Source organism: Cydia amplana, chromosome 16 (assembly GCF_948474715.1).
Source record: "Cydia amplana chromosome 16, ilCydAmpl1.1, whole genome shotgun sequence".
In the NCBI taxonomy this organism is placed as follows: domain Eukaryota; kingdom Metazoa; phylum Arthropoda; class Insecta; order Lepidoptera; family Tortricidae; genus Cydia; species Cydia amplana.
Genome location: NC_086084.1, coordinates 8,696,038 through 8,713,146, shown reverse-complemented (window position 1 = coordinate 8,713,146; position 17,109 = coordinate 8,696,038). Strand labels below are relative to the sequence as shown.

Sequence of the window (17,109 nt, the reverse complement as noted above, 5' to 3'; positions counted from 1 at the left end):
TCCACAGTAACTTAAATACACGGAAAACTCCAGCAATCGGTACCCGGAGGGGGTGTATCCGTATGCTATTGCTGTAAATCGATAGAAATACGACACCGCATAATTAAATATTCGTGCTACAAAATCGGCAGGATGTCGTCACATAGCTAGGTGTAATTCGTGTAATGTAGTGGAATTATTCTGGAATTGCTCCTGTGGTGAAAATCGGTCTCAACAGGGTGCCAGTGATATATTGCGCTGAATTCATATCACTTCACGCAAAGGGTATCGTAAAAGCGACTTTTTTCTAGTGTCCCAGTTAGCTGCTGCAAAATATATACGAGTATTACGGCAGATGAACTTATCTTACATGAAACCGGAATTTTCCGTTGTTATCATTAAATATTTTGAGTGGCATTATAATAGTATTAGTTAATGCACCGTAAATGGATGAAAGCCATTTCAGATTATCTCCTTTTCCCATTAATTAAAGGCCTGCACATACACATCACATAGTATTTACTTTCAAAAGCCGATCTACTTAACAACACTAGTTCCTGAAAATCGACAACGACAGCATTGCAAACTGCTAAATGAATTTCAATTCGAGAACTACCAAAACCCCTGATTTATCGACTAGCACCGACATTTCACAAGTTCCAAGGGAACTAAATGTATTTTTGCCAAACATGCATTCTGGTACATTACTCAGTCGCCGCGGGGGGCAAACGGGGTGCAATATTTAATCTTGGAGCGGAAAACTTCTCACTTATCGCAGGGAAATGGATAATCTCGATACGCGTCCGGTTGTCGAACGCTGTATCGAAAGACGGTGTTCGATGTTTGCGGTTAGACTAACATGAAAGTAGGAGGTTTATAGACGATTTATCTATATATATAAATGCACGTGTCCTGACTGATTGACTGACTGACTGACTGACTGACTGACTCATCAACGCAGAGCCGAAACTACAAATGCTAGAAGGTTGAAATTTGCACACTCGGTTGAATTTATAAAGTGTACAAGAGCTAAGAAGCGATTTTGAAAAATTCAACCCCTAAGGGGGTTAAAAAGGGGATGAAAGGTTGTATGGGGTACAAGTTTTATTTTAAGCTAGGAATTTTAAACTTTGTAAAAATGTATTATATTAAAAGACAAGAAAACTAATTTCAGCGTTTTTGAAAATTCATCCCCCAAGGTGGTGAAAAAGGGGTTGAAAGTTTCTATGGAGATTAAATATTTTTGTGAGTGTGGGACTTGAAACTTTGTATATGGGGATATTATTATATGACAGGAAAAGTAATTTCAGCGTTTTTGAAAATTCATCCCCCAACAGGGTTAAAAAGGGGTTGAAAATTTGAATCCATTACAAATGGTTTGAAACTTCTTAGAAAGGCATAATAGCCGATTACAAAAAAAAAGTAATTGCAACGTTTTTGGAAATTCAACCCCTAAGGGGGTTAAAAAGGGGATGAAGCTTCGTCATAGGGTGCAAATTTTATTTTAATCTAGGAACTTGAAACTTTGCAAAACGCTATTAAATTAAAGTACAAGAAAACTAATTTCAGCGTTTTTGAAAATTCATCCCCTAAGGTGGTGGAAAAGGGGTTGAAAGTTTGTATGGATATCAAACATTTTTTCGAGCGCGGGACTTGAATCTTTTTATTTGGGGATATTATTAGAAGACAGGAAAAGTAATTTCAGCGTTTTGTAAAATTCATCCCCTAACAGGGTTAAAAAGGGGTTGAAAGTTCGTATAGGGTTCAGATTTTATTTTAAGGTAGGAACTTGAAACTTTGCAAAAATATATTAAATTAAAAAATAAGAAAACTAATTTCAGCGTTTTCGAAAATTCATCCCCCACGGTGGTGAAAAAGGGGTTGAAAGTTTGTATGGAGCACAAATATTTTTGTGAGTGTGTGACTTTAAACTTTGTATATGGGTATATTATTATAAGACAGGAAAAGTAATTTCAGCGTTTTTGAAAATTCATCCCCTAACAGGGTTAAAAAGGGGTTGAAAGTTTGAATCCATTACAAATGCTTTGTCTTGGGGTGCAAATTTTATTTTAAGCTAGGACTTTGAAACTTTGCAAAAAGGTGTTAAATTAAAAAACAAGAAAACTAATTTCAGTGTTTGTAAAAATTCATCCCCCGAGGTGGTGAAAAAGGGGTTGAAAGTTTGTATGGAGATCAAATATTATTGAGAGTGCGGGACTTGAGTCTTTGTATAAAGCCATATTATTAAAACTCAAGAAAAGTAATTTCAGCGTTTTTAAAAATTCATCCCTTAAAAGGGTTAAAAAGGGGATGAAAGGTTGTATGGGGTTCAAGATTTATTTTAAGCTAGGAATTTGAAACTTTGTAAAAATGTATTATATTAAAAAATAAGAAAACTAATTTCAGCGTTTTCAAAAATTCATCCCCCAAGGTGGTGAAAAAGGGGTTGAAAGTTTGTATGGAGATCATATATTTTTGTGAGTGTGTGACTTTAAACTTTGTATATGAGTATTTTATTATAAGACAGGAAAAGTAATTTCAGCGTTTTTAAAAATTCATCCCCGAACAGGGTTAAAAAGGGGTTGAAAGTTTGAATCCATTACAAATGCTTTAAAACTTTTTAGATAGGCATAATAGCCGATTACAAAAAAAAGTAATTGCGACGTTTCAGGAAATTCAACCCCTAAGGGGTAAAAAAGGGGATGAAACTTTGTCTTGGGGTGCAAATTTTATTTTAAGCTAGGACTTTGAAACTTTGCAAAAAGGTGTTAAATTAAAAAACAAGAAAACTAATTTCAGTGTTTGTAAAAATTCATCCCCCGAGGTGGTGAAAAAGGGGTTGAAAGTTTGTATGGAGATCAAATATTATTGAGAGTGCGGGACTTGAGTCTTCGTATAAAGCCATATTATTAAAACTCAAGAAAAGTAATTTCAGCGTTTTTAAAAATTCATCCCTTAAAAGGGTTAAAAAGGGGATGAAAGGTTGTATGGGGTTCAAGATTTATTTTAAGCTAGGAATTTGAAACTTTGTAAAAATGTATTATATTAAAAAATAAGAAAACTAATTTCAGCGTTTTCAAAAATTCATCCCCCAAGGTGGTGAAAAAGGGGTTGAAAGTTTGTATGGAAATCAAATATTTTTGTGAGTGTGTGACTTTAAACTTTGTATATGAGTATTTTATTATAAGACAGTAAAAGTAATTTCAGCGTTTTTAAAAATTCATCCCCGAACAGGGTTAAAAAGGGGTTGAAAGTTTGAATCCATTACAAATGCTTTAAAACTTTTTAGAAAGGCATAATAGCCGATTGCAAAAAAAAAGGAATTGCGACGTTTTAGGAACTTCAACCCCTAAGGGGGTAAAAAAGGGGATGAAACTTTGTCTTGGGGTGCAAATTTTATTTTAAGCTAGGACCTTGAAACTTCGCAAAAAGGTATTAAATTAAAAAACAACAAAACAAATTTAAGTGTTTTTAAAAATTCATCCCCCGAGGTGGTGAAAAAGGGATTGAAAGTTTGTACGGAGATCAAATATTTTTTAGAGTGCGGGACTTGAATCTTTGTATAAAACCATATTATTAATTATCAAGAAAAGTAATATCAGCGTTTTCAAAAATTCATCCCTTAAAAGGGTTATAAAGGGGTTGAAAGATTGTATAGGGTTTAAATTTTATTTTAAGCTACGAATTTGTAACTTCGTAAAAAGTTATTTCATTAAAAGAGAAGAAAACTAATGTTAGCGTTTTTCAAAATTCAACATTTAAGGTGGTGAAAAAGGGGTTGAAAATTTGTATGGAGGTCAATATTTTTTGTAAGTACGGGACTTGAATCTTTGTATAATGACATATTATTAGAATACGATAAAACTAATTTCAGCGTTTTCAAAAATTCATACTCTATAAGGGTCCAAAAGGGGTTGAAAGTTTGTATAGGGTTCAAATTTTATTTAAAGCTAGGAACTTGAAACTTCGTAAAAAGGTATTTTATTAAAAAACAAAAAAAACCTATTCAGCGTTTTTAAAAATTTATCCCCCGAGGAGGTGAAAAAGGGGTTGAAAGTTTGTATGGAGATCAAATATTTTTGAGAGTGCGAGACTTAAATCTTTGTATAAAGCCATAGTATTAGAACACAAGAAAACTTATTTCAGCGTTTTTAAAATTCATCCCATAACAGGGTTAAAAAGGGGTTGAAAGATTGTATAGGTTATAATTTTATTTACAGCTAGGAACTTGAAGCTTCGTAAAAAGGTATTTTATTGAGAGAAAAGAAAACTAATTTCAGAGTCTTTGATAATTCATCCCCCAAGGTGGTGAAGGGGGTCGAAAATTTGTATGGAACCCAAATATTTATTGGAGTGCGGGACTTGAATCGTTGTATAAAGGCATATTATTACAATACAAGAAAAGTAATCTCAGCGTTTTTAAAAATTCATCCCCTAAAAGTTTAAACAGGGGTTGAGAGTTGGTAGAGGGTTCAAATTTTATTTAAAGCTAGGAACTTCAAACTTCGTAAATAGGTAGTTAGGTAGTAGGTTTTATTAAATAGTGGACTTGAAAATCTTCTGGGGATTGAGAGAGATTATATCGAGATTATCGAGAACAATTTTATTCAGTTAGGGGCTTGAAACTTCGTAGCCAGGTTGTGAAAGACAAATCTTATGCGTTGTATAATAATTAACAAATGATTAACCGTCCCTACTGCTATCTTTTGCTGCATAATGTTCTAAGCTAATGTAGAATTTATAACCACCAATATACAAATCCACGCGTACGAAGTCGCGGGCAACAGCTAGTATAAACATATTTCACAAGTTCAGGGGACGTGTTCTAATTGTAATAACAGATCATAAATTTGATCTGAATTTGTTATGGATATGAGCGTGTCAAAAGTGACGTTGCTGGTTGAAGAAATGGCCTGAATAATCCTGGAGGCTTATTCTGAGCGTAATAAGAGGGTATATGTTTGATCTGGACTTTTTATGGATATGGTCTATCAGTGTCAAAAGTGGTTGGCTAAATACCTATGTCCACAAAGGTAAGTAAATTGTTACATAGTACATTCATACAAAATAGGCAAACAATAACAAAAAATTATTTAGGGTGCATTATATTTTATACCTTGAGGAGATACATTTGAAAATGAAATTTTGCTGCTAAACCTATTGGTGTAAAAAAACAATATGATTAGTGTACTTGTAACCTGTATTGATTTACATTTTGAAATATGGTAAAATTTAGCAACAGCTATCTATTTACTCAAATATCTTTACGTACTTACGTTTATGGGTTTGGCGTAAAATGTCAGAACTCAGAATGTATTAAGAGTTACCTTTATCGATTTACCTGTCACTGGTTCGTGAAAACGGTCAGCGGGTGACAGTTTCAGAGCTCCTGGAAGATAAGATATACAATCTACCCACGTTAGCTATTTATCTGATATCTCACCATCCATACAGAAATTGTTAACAGATGACCCAGAAACTTTAGCACACTTTTCGTAATATAGAATTTGTCAAACTCGTCACCTTTTTGCGAACTTATAGTTCGTTTTTTTAGCATTAGAAAAAAGGTAAACAATCTTGATGTCTTTTAATTGAAAAACATGTTTTAAAAATAAGTCACGGCAAATATGTAACAATTATGAATCTAATACGATCATTTATATACTTCTGCTTTCATAAGCATAAGTTACTGATTTTTAAAAAGCGTTTTTCAATTAAAAGACATGTCAAGATCGCTTACCTTCTTTCTAATGCTAAAAAAACGAACTATAACGGGCTTCTTTTTGCGGCTAAGAGCCTAATAACTTAGGCAAGTTACTGGAAACCTTCATTACATATTATTTTCGCCAATATTCACTTTAATGTCCTCACGGTGCTAGCGATTACCCCCCATTTCGTCGCAAAGGTCCAGTGGATTTAAAACTGTATTAAGTGAAATTATATTGTCATTAGGTTGGGTCGCTCGCTCGTTTGCCATTTCCATGAAAATAAAACGAATAGAGCGTTCTACCGCATTCATTACTTTAACTGAAACTTCATTACGTTTATGAAACAACGAAAAGTTTTGCCTTTTTTGACAGTCGACATAAGATTGAAAAAGCGGCCAAGTGCGAGTCGGACTCGCACATGAAGGGTTCCGTACTTAGGCGATTTATGACGTATTAAAAAAAACTACTTACTAGATCTCGTTCAAACCAATTTTCGGTGGAAGTTTACATGGTAATGTACATCATATATTTTTTTTAGTTTTATCATTCTCTTATTTTAGAAGTTACAGGGGGGGGGGGGACACACATTTTATCACTTTGGAAGTGTCTCTCGCGCAAACTATTCAGTTTAGAAAAAAATGATATTAGAAACCTCAATATCATTTTTGAAGACCTATCCATAGATACCCCACACGTATGGGTTTGATGAAAAAAAATTTTTTGAGTTTCAGTTCGAAGTATGGGGAACCCCAAAAATTTATTGTTTTTTTTCTATTTTTGTGTGAAAATCTTAATGCGGTTCACAGAATACATCTACTTACCAAGTTTCAACAGTATAGTTCTTATAGTTTCGGAGAAAAGTGGCTGTGACATACGGACGGACAGACAGACGGACAGACGGACAGACGGACAGACAGACAGACAGACAGACAGACAGACATGACGAATCTATAAGGGTTCCGTTTTTTGCCATTTGGCTACGGAACCCTAAAAAACGAGTTCGAACCAGGTGAACGGCTACTCTAGTCGGTAGTGCCTGCCTACGAAGCAGAAAGTCTTAGGTTCAAATCCTGGTGAGGGCATTTATTTGTGCGTTCGTCAAAGATATCTGTTCCTGGTACATATTTGGATGTCTTCTATATATTTAAGTATTAGTAAGTATTTAGTATATCTATCCTATGTACCTCTATATCGTCGTCTAGTTTGTTGTAGGTACAACACAAGCCTTATTGAGCTTCCTGTGGGGCTACGTCGATTTATATAAGATTGACACATAGTATTTATTAATTTACTTTATTTATTTAGCTAAACGACTGACACTCGTAGCTATCTACAGAGAGCGGCTTTAAGTTTTTAAAGAATTTATCTTTGAATAAACAATTAAAACAAATATTGATAACAATACAATACAATACTCTTTATTGCACACCTCACATACACGTAGTTTACAATAAATGTACAATAACATAAACAAAGACAATAGAGGTAACAACAGGCGGTCTTATCGCTTAAGAGCGATCTCTTCCAGACAACCTTTGGGTATCGGAGACAAAAGAATTATAATATACGGTAGGTGGCGCAAAGAAAAAATATGAAAAGTCGAATTGAATATAACCAAACAACACAAAACATTAATAAAGATAAACATACTTAAATACTGATAACCATAAACATACATCTAGACATACATACATACATAAAAACTATATATTAAGTAAAGAAGTACAACAGTGTCAATTATTATAAAAATAAAAACTAAGAACTAACTAACTAACACTAACTAACATTTAACTATCATTTTGTTAATATAAAATTCCACCTCTCTACGATTAAACAACAGTGAAAAAAGTTAGAGAAAATAAGAATAACAAATAGCAATATGCAACAATTCAAAGTAACATAATTCCAAACTCTTGAATCGAAATACCGGTAAAGTAAAAGGATAAGGTACCTATTCATAAAAAGCCTCGTTTATGAAACGAGCACAGGCAATTTTAATTGGGTAGAATTAATTATTATCATTCCACTTGTAGGTATTAAGCGCTCGGTACCAATAAAATTAATTTGGTTACAAAGGTCTACGACAATGGAGCCTCGACTTGAATCTAGCTAAGGGAAAATCGCTTTGAAAGCTAATCGCCAGTATAAAATTCAATTGGGATTCAGTTTATTTTGAGTCACATTACGGTTAGTAAATACTTCGGCGATGGAGTCGTTTTATTCAAGAGCTTTAGAACGGTAGGCTTTGCCTAATCTTGGAGTTTCAAGAATTATTTAAGATATTACTTATTATAATTAAGTGGAGAAACCTACTTTTGATGATAATATTTCCAAATACGAGTAATAGCAGGCCTGCAAGTCAACTCGGTATTCAATATCACTATTAGCATAGACCGTTTTTAGTAGCGACAGAAGTTATACGTATTAATTTTTATTTTTGATTCATACATTGATTTACCCAAAACGTTACCTGGAAGTTGCCTGGGTGAGATCGTAGTATTATAATAACTGCGCCTGTATCAACCTCAGACTTGCAAATTATTTTCCTCATAAAGGTTTATTTGTATTTTGAAGGATAGAGGTTTAAGAAAGACAGAAAATCCAACATAATTCAATGTCACTGCGCTGCGTCCCGTTCGCATGTAAGGTCACTGGCCATAACAATCAGAATATGCCGCTCTTTACCATTTAGTAAAGCAAGTCCATTTCATTTGGCAATACAAGTGTGCACAACTGCACACGCTTCGAAGACAAATAACCAACCAATGTGTTATCTTCGCAAAGCGTGACTGATGCGTTTGTGGCGATGCATCTACATATCAATGACATTGTTACGTTGGCCACACTGAATGCAAATCGCCTCTGTGACAGATGGCCCACGTATTAAGATCTTAAACCCTGTGGGCTCAATAATGGAGATACAATTATTACGACAATTACTTTATTATACTTCATGACTGAAACTGGAAAAGGCAAGTATTTTATTTTGTCTCACCGCTAGTCTCATCGAGACTATCATTTAAACACACGGACACATATTTCTTGATTTAAGTACTTAAAAGAGGTCATAGTCAAATGGTTATAGGTATCGGAGAACAAGATTCATATTTAGGCTGGTATTAATAGTGTCTCGCGGTCAGCGCGAGACTAAAACCAACCTTACACCATTTGCTACACAACTGACTGTCAGGCAAATTTGATGGACAGGATGGACAGGCAGTTGTCACATGAAATTAAGATTACTATTCGTGTTTTGTAAAGTTAAAGTAGATATTTTAATTTCCTACTACCTAAGTCGGTGGGCGGGGTAGTATTCATTTTCAAGTAATAAATAGCTTGGATTGGACCTAAATCGAATTTAAATGCTTATGTTCACCCATTAATGACTATGCTCACTAAAATATTACAAAACAGCCTCATGCAGGCCTTCAACTACACTGTAATAATAATAATAAATAAATAAATAATAAATAAATATTATAGGACATTTTTACACAAATTGACTAAGTCCCACGGTAAGCTCAAGAAAGCTTGTGTTGTGGGTACTCAGACAACGATATATTTAATATACAAATACTTAAATACATAGAAAACAACCATGACTCAGGAACAAATATCTGTGCTCGTCACACAAATAAATGCCCTTACTGGGATTCGAACCCAGGACCGCGGCTTCACAGGCAGGGTCACTACCCACTAGGCCAGACCGGTCGTCAACTCGTCGTAATCAACTTTAATAATTTATCACGAACCGTCTGAGTTAAACTATAGACTTATATTAGTGCAATAAGTTCATGCATATATCCCTGAGGTTTATTTTGATTGTAATAATGGGTTATGAATTTGATTTGGATTTGCTATGAATAGACCCCGTTATCTTGTCGTGCTGACATTACTTTTCAAAAATTCAATTGCATACTTAAACATCGATATCGAGATGGTCGATAAAAAAAACATTCACGCGCTACGGAAAAGCAATGTCAGTGCGACATAAGGTCTAGCTATGAATAGATCCCTAAGTGTCAAAAGTGACGTTTTTAGTTGAATAAATGTCACTTTTGACACTAACAGATCATTTTCATAGCAAATACAGATCAAATTGATCAAAATAACCTATTATTACAATTTGAATACGCTTCTTTATCTATTTTACATCAGTGAAATAAATTCGTCCAAACTATTTAATTAATCAAATTACTCCACAATGGTTCTAATATTAGGGTTTCAAATACTTCAGGTTTTAAGTCGCAAATCCAGTTCAGTTGCAGTGAAATTTTAATGCCCTATCTTTCGAGTCGTATTCTAAATAATTCACATTGGCCAGACGGCGCAGTAAGATAACTTTAAAAGAGAATATACCGACGAGTGTTAAGTGAAAATGTGCTATAAACCCAGAGTAATGTTCTTGGCTTATTAGAATATGGGCCCGATTCGGATTTTGAAATAGACATCTGCTAGATATCTTTTAGACATCGCCAAGATACGATAACGATATGTTTAAGATCTAACCTGTCAAATTTGACATTTGCGCGATTCTGGAGATACTCTTGAACGATTTCCACAAGATATGACATAGAGATCCAATTCACATCTAATAGATATCTAACTCTGTCTAACGTAAAAGTGACATTGGTTGCCCGAATTGCACTGCAAAAGAGAACTAGTTGAAATCTAAACTATAACGTATCTAGAATGGATCTAGTACGTGTCGTCTCTTGTGAATATCTTGAAGTTCGAATACGGCAGAAGTCTGACTTACAGATAAGAAGTATCTGCTAAGGGATCTTTATTCGGTTTTACGAAGTTCTACAAATGATCACACACTTGACAATGAAAAAACTTTAGGTATAAGATCGAATCCTGCATTCAATGTAAAAAAAATATCAACCAAATATTGAGACACAAAACTATTTAAAAATTGGCAAAAAAATCTCTTTTAGAGCAATTCTGAAATAAGCCACTTTTCTTAAATGTGAGTTTTTCTGGGATTTTGAATTTAATTGTAATAGGAAAAAAAAATGTTTCAATGTTTTATTCCTAATGTGTGACCATCACTCCGAATTCTTTGTATTGCGGTAACACGAATGAAATGAAAAGTTTTTTTGAAGCATTATTTTCTGTTGCGGTGGAAAGATCAGAGAAAAGTGGCAGTTTTATGAAGAATAAATAATATAAAACTAAACGAATTGGCTTAATAATAGGCCCAGTGTAGTTCGTAGCGCTCGAAAAAAGCTATAGTTCGTTTTTTTTTAGCATTAGAAAGATGGTAAGGGATCTTGACATAATAATGACTTTAATTGAAAACGCTTTTTCAAAATCAGTAACTTATACTTATGAAAGCAGAAGAATATATATGATCGTATTAGATTCATAATTGTTACAATATTTGCCGTGAATTATTTTTAAAACATGTTTTTCAATTAAAAGACACATCAAGATTATTTCTAATGCTAAAAAAAACGAACTATAGTGCTACGCCGTCGTATTAGCTAGTGTACGTTTCAGAAAAGGACCTTCGTAGAGCTTGCACGTGTTAGATCGGTTACGCAGTAACAATAAAACTAAATTATTCAGTGTGTTTAGTCAGCTAATAATATACTTATACAGCCTGATATGAAACTAATTTTACTATAGAACAAGCCATCAACTTCTACCGGGTAAACTAAAATAAACGCGTAGACGTCACTTTGATTCCACGAAGATAGGCTAAGCACATATAAATAACGTTTTGAATGTATTCGTCTAAATTAAAGCATATTGTATTTAAATTAAACCTCCAAATTGCAAACAGAGTTCATCAAATATTTAAGTGACGGTATATTTTTAGATGTGCCAATACTATTTGTAGAAAAACAACGAATGCAGTCATTCATTCATGTAGGCATTTAATTCAAACATCTATTTACCCATTTATCACAAACGTACCCTACCTACCTACATTATGTCTTTGCAAAGTTGTGAGGATAAAAAAAAAGATAAAGCAAAAATCGATCTAAAATAGTAGATATAGTGTGTCAAAGGTCTGTTTGATTTTAAACATAGACGGAGAGAATCATACTATCTTTGTCTTACACTAGTACTAGCACCCAAAAGAAAAGGATGAGTATATAGTTTTTTTGTTCCTATTTACTGACAAGATTTGGTTGACCCAGTATAACTAATACTAATACTCGTAGTAGGTCTAATAGTAGGCTGATTGATGCACATCACTTTATAATTTATACATATTACAAATATAAGATTACGTAGTTTTGACTAACCGTCATCGTTTCGGAACACTAGGTGACAGTCCATTTCCAACCGCAGCTGCACTACTGTTCATTTTACTATGGAAATTGACGGTAACAGCGACGCGTTCATGTACCAGTGTGCAGCTGCGGTCAGAAATGGAATGTAAAGTGACCCAAGAAAACAGCATTAAAGAGTTATTACCTGAAAGCAGAAAATATTTTATTAGACAAGGCAAACATAGTAATAAATTGGATCGTAAAGCAAACTGGCGTCGTCATAATAAGCATGGCTAGTTTTATGGCCCCACTGGTTTTGCGACTGCGAACCTAGTTGCCTGGACTACTCCCCATAGATTCCATATTATAAAGCTCATACCGGAGAGAAATCTTATACTTAAACGAGCAATTCCTATACATATTGAGGATCTTGGAAACGGCTCTAACGATTTCGACGAAATTTACTATATGGGGGTTTTCGGGGCCGAAAAATCGTGGCTAATATCATGACGTTTCTTCAAACAAACGCGTCACTTTTGACACTTGTTTGACACTGACATATCCAATCCATATCGTTTCAATCTCTAGTATTTGACGTATCTTAAAGTTCGAATATCGCAGTAAGGTAGCTTAAATTAGTTTTGGAAAGAGTACTGTGAATGCAAACAGCTTTCAATTAGACTGATATTAAAACAAATACGCTTATAATTTGTGCCCAAATCCGGGCTTATAAGATGATATAAAATCAATATAAGAGCGACAAAATTGTAGTCTCGAGACGGTGTAAGCGTGATTTTGCTAGTTGGGTCTTATCTCTGGGAAAACGCGCATTTTCTAGTTTTTATATATTTTCCGAGCAAAGCTCGGTCTCCCAGATATTAAATTACTGATATGAGTTACCTAACTTCCATACTTATAAAGCGGCGTCCCGCGAAACTAATAATACTTAGAACATTTCTAAATGCGATGATATATACATTTTACCAGTTTATGAAGGATAAGTTCGAATCAAAGTAAATGCTCTATCTAGTAAGTAAGATCTGCGTTAGAAGGATATGAGATAATATTCGTGTAAGGATTATGGTGAATCCCATGAGACAAGATGGTAATTATTTGGCACTAAGCTTGCTCTACCATTCTGCTTCTACGAGCGAGTCTGCAAAGCTGTGATAACGATTAAAATAGATGTAGCACTTAAGATTCGGTCGCTTAGTTGTTATACTGCCAGATTTTTTTCGGAGCAAGAGAAGAATCTTAAATGGATTTGCGACAACAAATGTCAACATTCATTAAATTTTGACTTAATAAGTATTAGTAAGTAGTGTTATACCTGTAGGCGCAACATGAATGCAAAAGAAGCATCTCCGTTTCAGCTAGGGCAAAAATGCTTTCGTATGTCTATCTGTTTCTCCACAGGTCGCATTTCTCAAATAATTCTAGAGAGAGTAGGTTCGATAAGTAATCATTTAATTTTACAAAATTTCGGAACCATGGGTGTTCGGGAGATCTACAGCTCACAGAGCCATGCACTAGTAAATATTCATTTAATACAATAAACGTTCCAACGGTTCCGTCCATTAAGTCCGACTCACGCTTGACTGCACATTTTAAATAGAATTTCCTGTCATCTATAGGTAAAGAACTATTTATTGTATTTTTTTTAATTTTAGACCCAGTAGTTTCGGAGATAAAGGCGGGGGGGGGGGACAGCAGACAGATGCACGAGTGATCCTATAAGGGTTCCGTTTTTTACAAGCTTTTATTTAGTTTCACCTGTCCCGTTGTCTGTAATCAAATCTTGCAAGTTAAATTTGATCCACTTCCCGGTTTCTGATGAAGCTGAAAATTTGCATACATATGTAAGTCGGGTGACAATGCAATATTATGGTACCATCGAGCTGATCTGATGATGGAGACAGGAGGTGGCAATAGGAACTCTGTGATAAAACAACGCAACCTAATTGTTTTGGGGTTTTTAGAAACGTCTCGATGAACTAATAATCATCGAGACATTGGAGCCTGTGGAAAGAAAAGTACAGTCAGCGATAAAAGCTTGTACCAAAAATGAAATTTTTGTCACAAACTTTTTTCCCTTTGAGGTACGGAACCGTAAGAATTCCTTTGTTAGTAGGGTGAGTAAGGATCCTAATATAGATTAGCCTTAATATCAAACGGCGTAGTTCACTTTGTGCAGCGGGCGCGGCTCAGTGGCTGAATTGTAAACAAGTTAATGAGCCAGCCGTACGGAAATTCACTGACTTCAACCAATCTACGGCATATTGCGGAGTCTTAGATCTTCACCCTGATACACTGTATGGAACGGAGAGATATTATAATATGTCGGTATTCGGAAGTAGGTCATTGTTCTATTTGCTTATTGTTTAGATCAGTACTGACTTTGAATATAGCACGGCAACATAAACGCTGTTACAGATATATTTAAAACTATTTTTTTGAAGTGAAAACTTCTTTAGCGGCGCTAGGCACTTTTTGAAGTGGGGAAAAAATGATAAACTCGAGACAGCGTAAGGCGATCACATGACCGTAAGGGGCGTAAGGCGATCAAGTGACCGTAAGCCCCGTAAGGTGGCCACTCATAATTTAAATGGCATTTAAATCAATAAAGAAAAACTCAATGTTATTTGACATTTATGTTGCGGACTTTGACGTTGTCATGGTAGTATGTAAATAAACATGTCAATGAAAAAGTGTGATCTTATTTGAGAATGATAATAATATATAATAAATAAATAGAATACCTCCGCTAAACGTATGTATCGTGTTACCGGGCGTCGGTAACATAGTGAGGTGGTAACATATAAACGTAATTGAATAAATTTCGCGTTAGACCCGTCTATAAATGTGAGTTAATAGTGAGGTGAGTTTTCACTTCTATCGGCACTCCCGGAGTGCAGCCGTTGTTGCTTGTTTTTTCTAATATTGTCTTCGGTTACCGCGATATTTTTTTCTCTTTTGAGCGTTACAAAAATAATTAACGGATTCTGATAGTAATGGCTCCTCTACACGATGGGCCACCGCCGGCCACTCCAAGGGACGCATTTATGCGTTAGAGGGAGCAAGTGATATTGCTATCTCATTCTACCGCATGGCTGCGTCCCTTGGAGTGGCCGGCGTTGGCCCATCGTGTAGAGGAGCCATAATATCAAACGGTAGGAAAAATGCAGCAAGTTGGCCTTCTGTATGCATGGTAGGTATGTTAAGATAGTCATAAGTAGTTAAAAAATATACAACGTGTCCCAAAATTCAACGATAAGCTGCCACGAGAAGATGGACCTGCATGACTACTTGAGGGAAAAAAAAAATTGAAAAAAATTGTAGACATGGTCGTTAAAAATACCACTAGGGGTGTCGATTTTCATTTTTTTTGTAATTCCATAATAAATTGAGATATATATTTTTTCTTTTTTTTCCTCGAGTAGCAAGCATGAGCAGGTCCATCTTCTGGTGCCAGCTTAATAAGTAGTTACTCGTAAATGTGGTTGGAAATCTAAATCATAATTATTATATTGCTTGACACTATTACTTTTAGTCATATAAAATTAATTGGACGGCTAGTTTTATTTTTGTAAGACCGTGACGGTATTACTTTCCAATGTCAAATGTCAACGTGCAGGTCAACATCTCGTAAGGGTTAATTAAATACGTCTGATTACGGCTGACGAACCGTACGCCGAAATTCAAAAAATATATACCTACTTAATAAATGAAGAACTAATACAACCATAAAATATTGAATAAAGCTTACTCATTGCACGCCTACATCCAATTAATTTTAAAGATATTTATGTTTGGGCGTACATTTGATCAATAAACACATTTTACTGACATTCGGGTGTCCTGAAAGTCCCAGACAAAGGTGAACTGACTTCACTGGCCTGTCAATAATGTAACTAAACTCTTCAAAGTTATCGCATTCGTCGGACAGGGGTATCAGTTATCCGATAACGGTGTCACAAAATCGATTGACAATAATGATGCGACCCAACTGGGTCCTGTAACTACAGGAGACCGGGCAGATTCGTGTTTAGTTGATACTTTCATTGTTCCTTACCTTTGACGAATAAACAAGAAGGGAATATACTCGTACGTGCGGTTCTTGCCTATTCTTGTTGTATTCACAGGATCTCTCAATTCTACGAAATTTTATGTTTATTTCTTTTGTACAATATTGTGTTTTACTACTACTAGGTTATTATTAGGCCTACATAATTATTCCTATGTAAAACAATAGCTACCTACTCGTAGCACACACGTTTCCAGCTACCCAGATTAAACGAAAAGCCGAACCGCAACCAACTAAAGACTCTCGCACCTCAAAAGTCTCTTAACCAGCTAACTTGATCCCATGATTTTCTTAGTAGGTGCCATGTACCATTAAGCAGGGCTAGGGACAGCAACTAATTGCCGGCCGCCCGGGGCAGCCAACATGGCAAACGGTACAGAAATCACTAAGCCGTGGTAAAAGGGACTGGCCTTAAACAAGTGAATTTACCGATACAGATTAATATTTTGCTGGAGTGTTACACTGAGGTAACTGTTTAAACACAGAACACTGTTAAATTTATAAAATATATAATGCTTATCAACAAGGCAACATTTTAACACAAACAAGTGCGGTAGATTACTTTGTACAAGTTTCGACTTACCGTCCGCGGTTGCCGGAGTACGTACATTAGGGGCCCGATTCGGATTTTGAAATAGACATCTATAACATATCTTTTAGTCATCACAAAGATACGATAACGATATGTTTAAGATCTAACCTGTCAAATTTGACATTTGCGCGAATCTGGAGATACTCTTGAACGATTTCCACAAGATATGGCTTAGAGATCTAATTCACATCTATTAGATATCTAACTCTATCTAACGTAAAAGTGACATTGGTTGCCCGAATTGCGCTGCAAAAGAGAACTAGTTGAAATCTAAGGCTGGTTTTAGTGTCACGCGGACCGTCCGTGCGGATCGCTCCGCACCGGACCAATATGTATTAAGTTCAGGGAGCGTTTTAGAGTGGTCCGCGCGGACAGCTTTCTCATACAATTTGGCGGTGCGGAGCGATCCGTACGGACGGTCCGCATGACACTAAAACCAGCCTAAACTATAACGTATCTAGAATAGATCTAGTACGTGTCGTCTCTTGTGAATATCTTGAAGTTCGAATACGGCAGTAG

General features: G+C 35.3%; 1 protein-coding gene across 4 annotated transcripts in view; it reads right to left on the bottom strand.

Annotated features, from left to right (window-relative positions):
* Positions 1-17,109, bottom strand: part of LOC134654960 (semaphorin-1A) — a 486,499-nt gene that overhangs the window by 340,540 nt on the left and 128,850 nt on the right. The gene's annotated exons all lie outside the window — the stretch shown is intronic.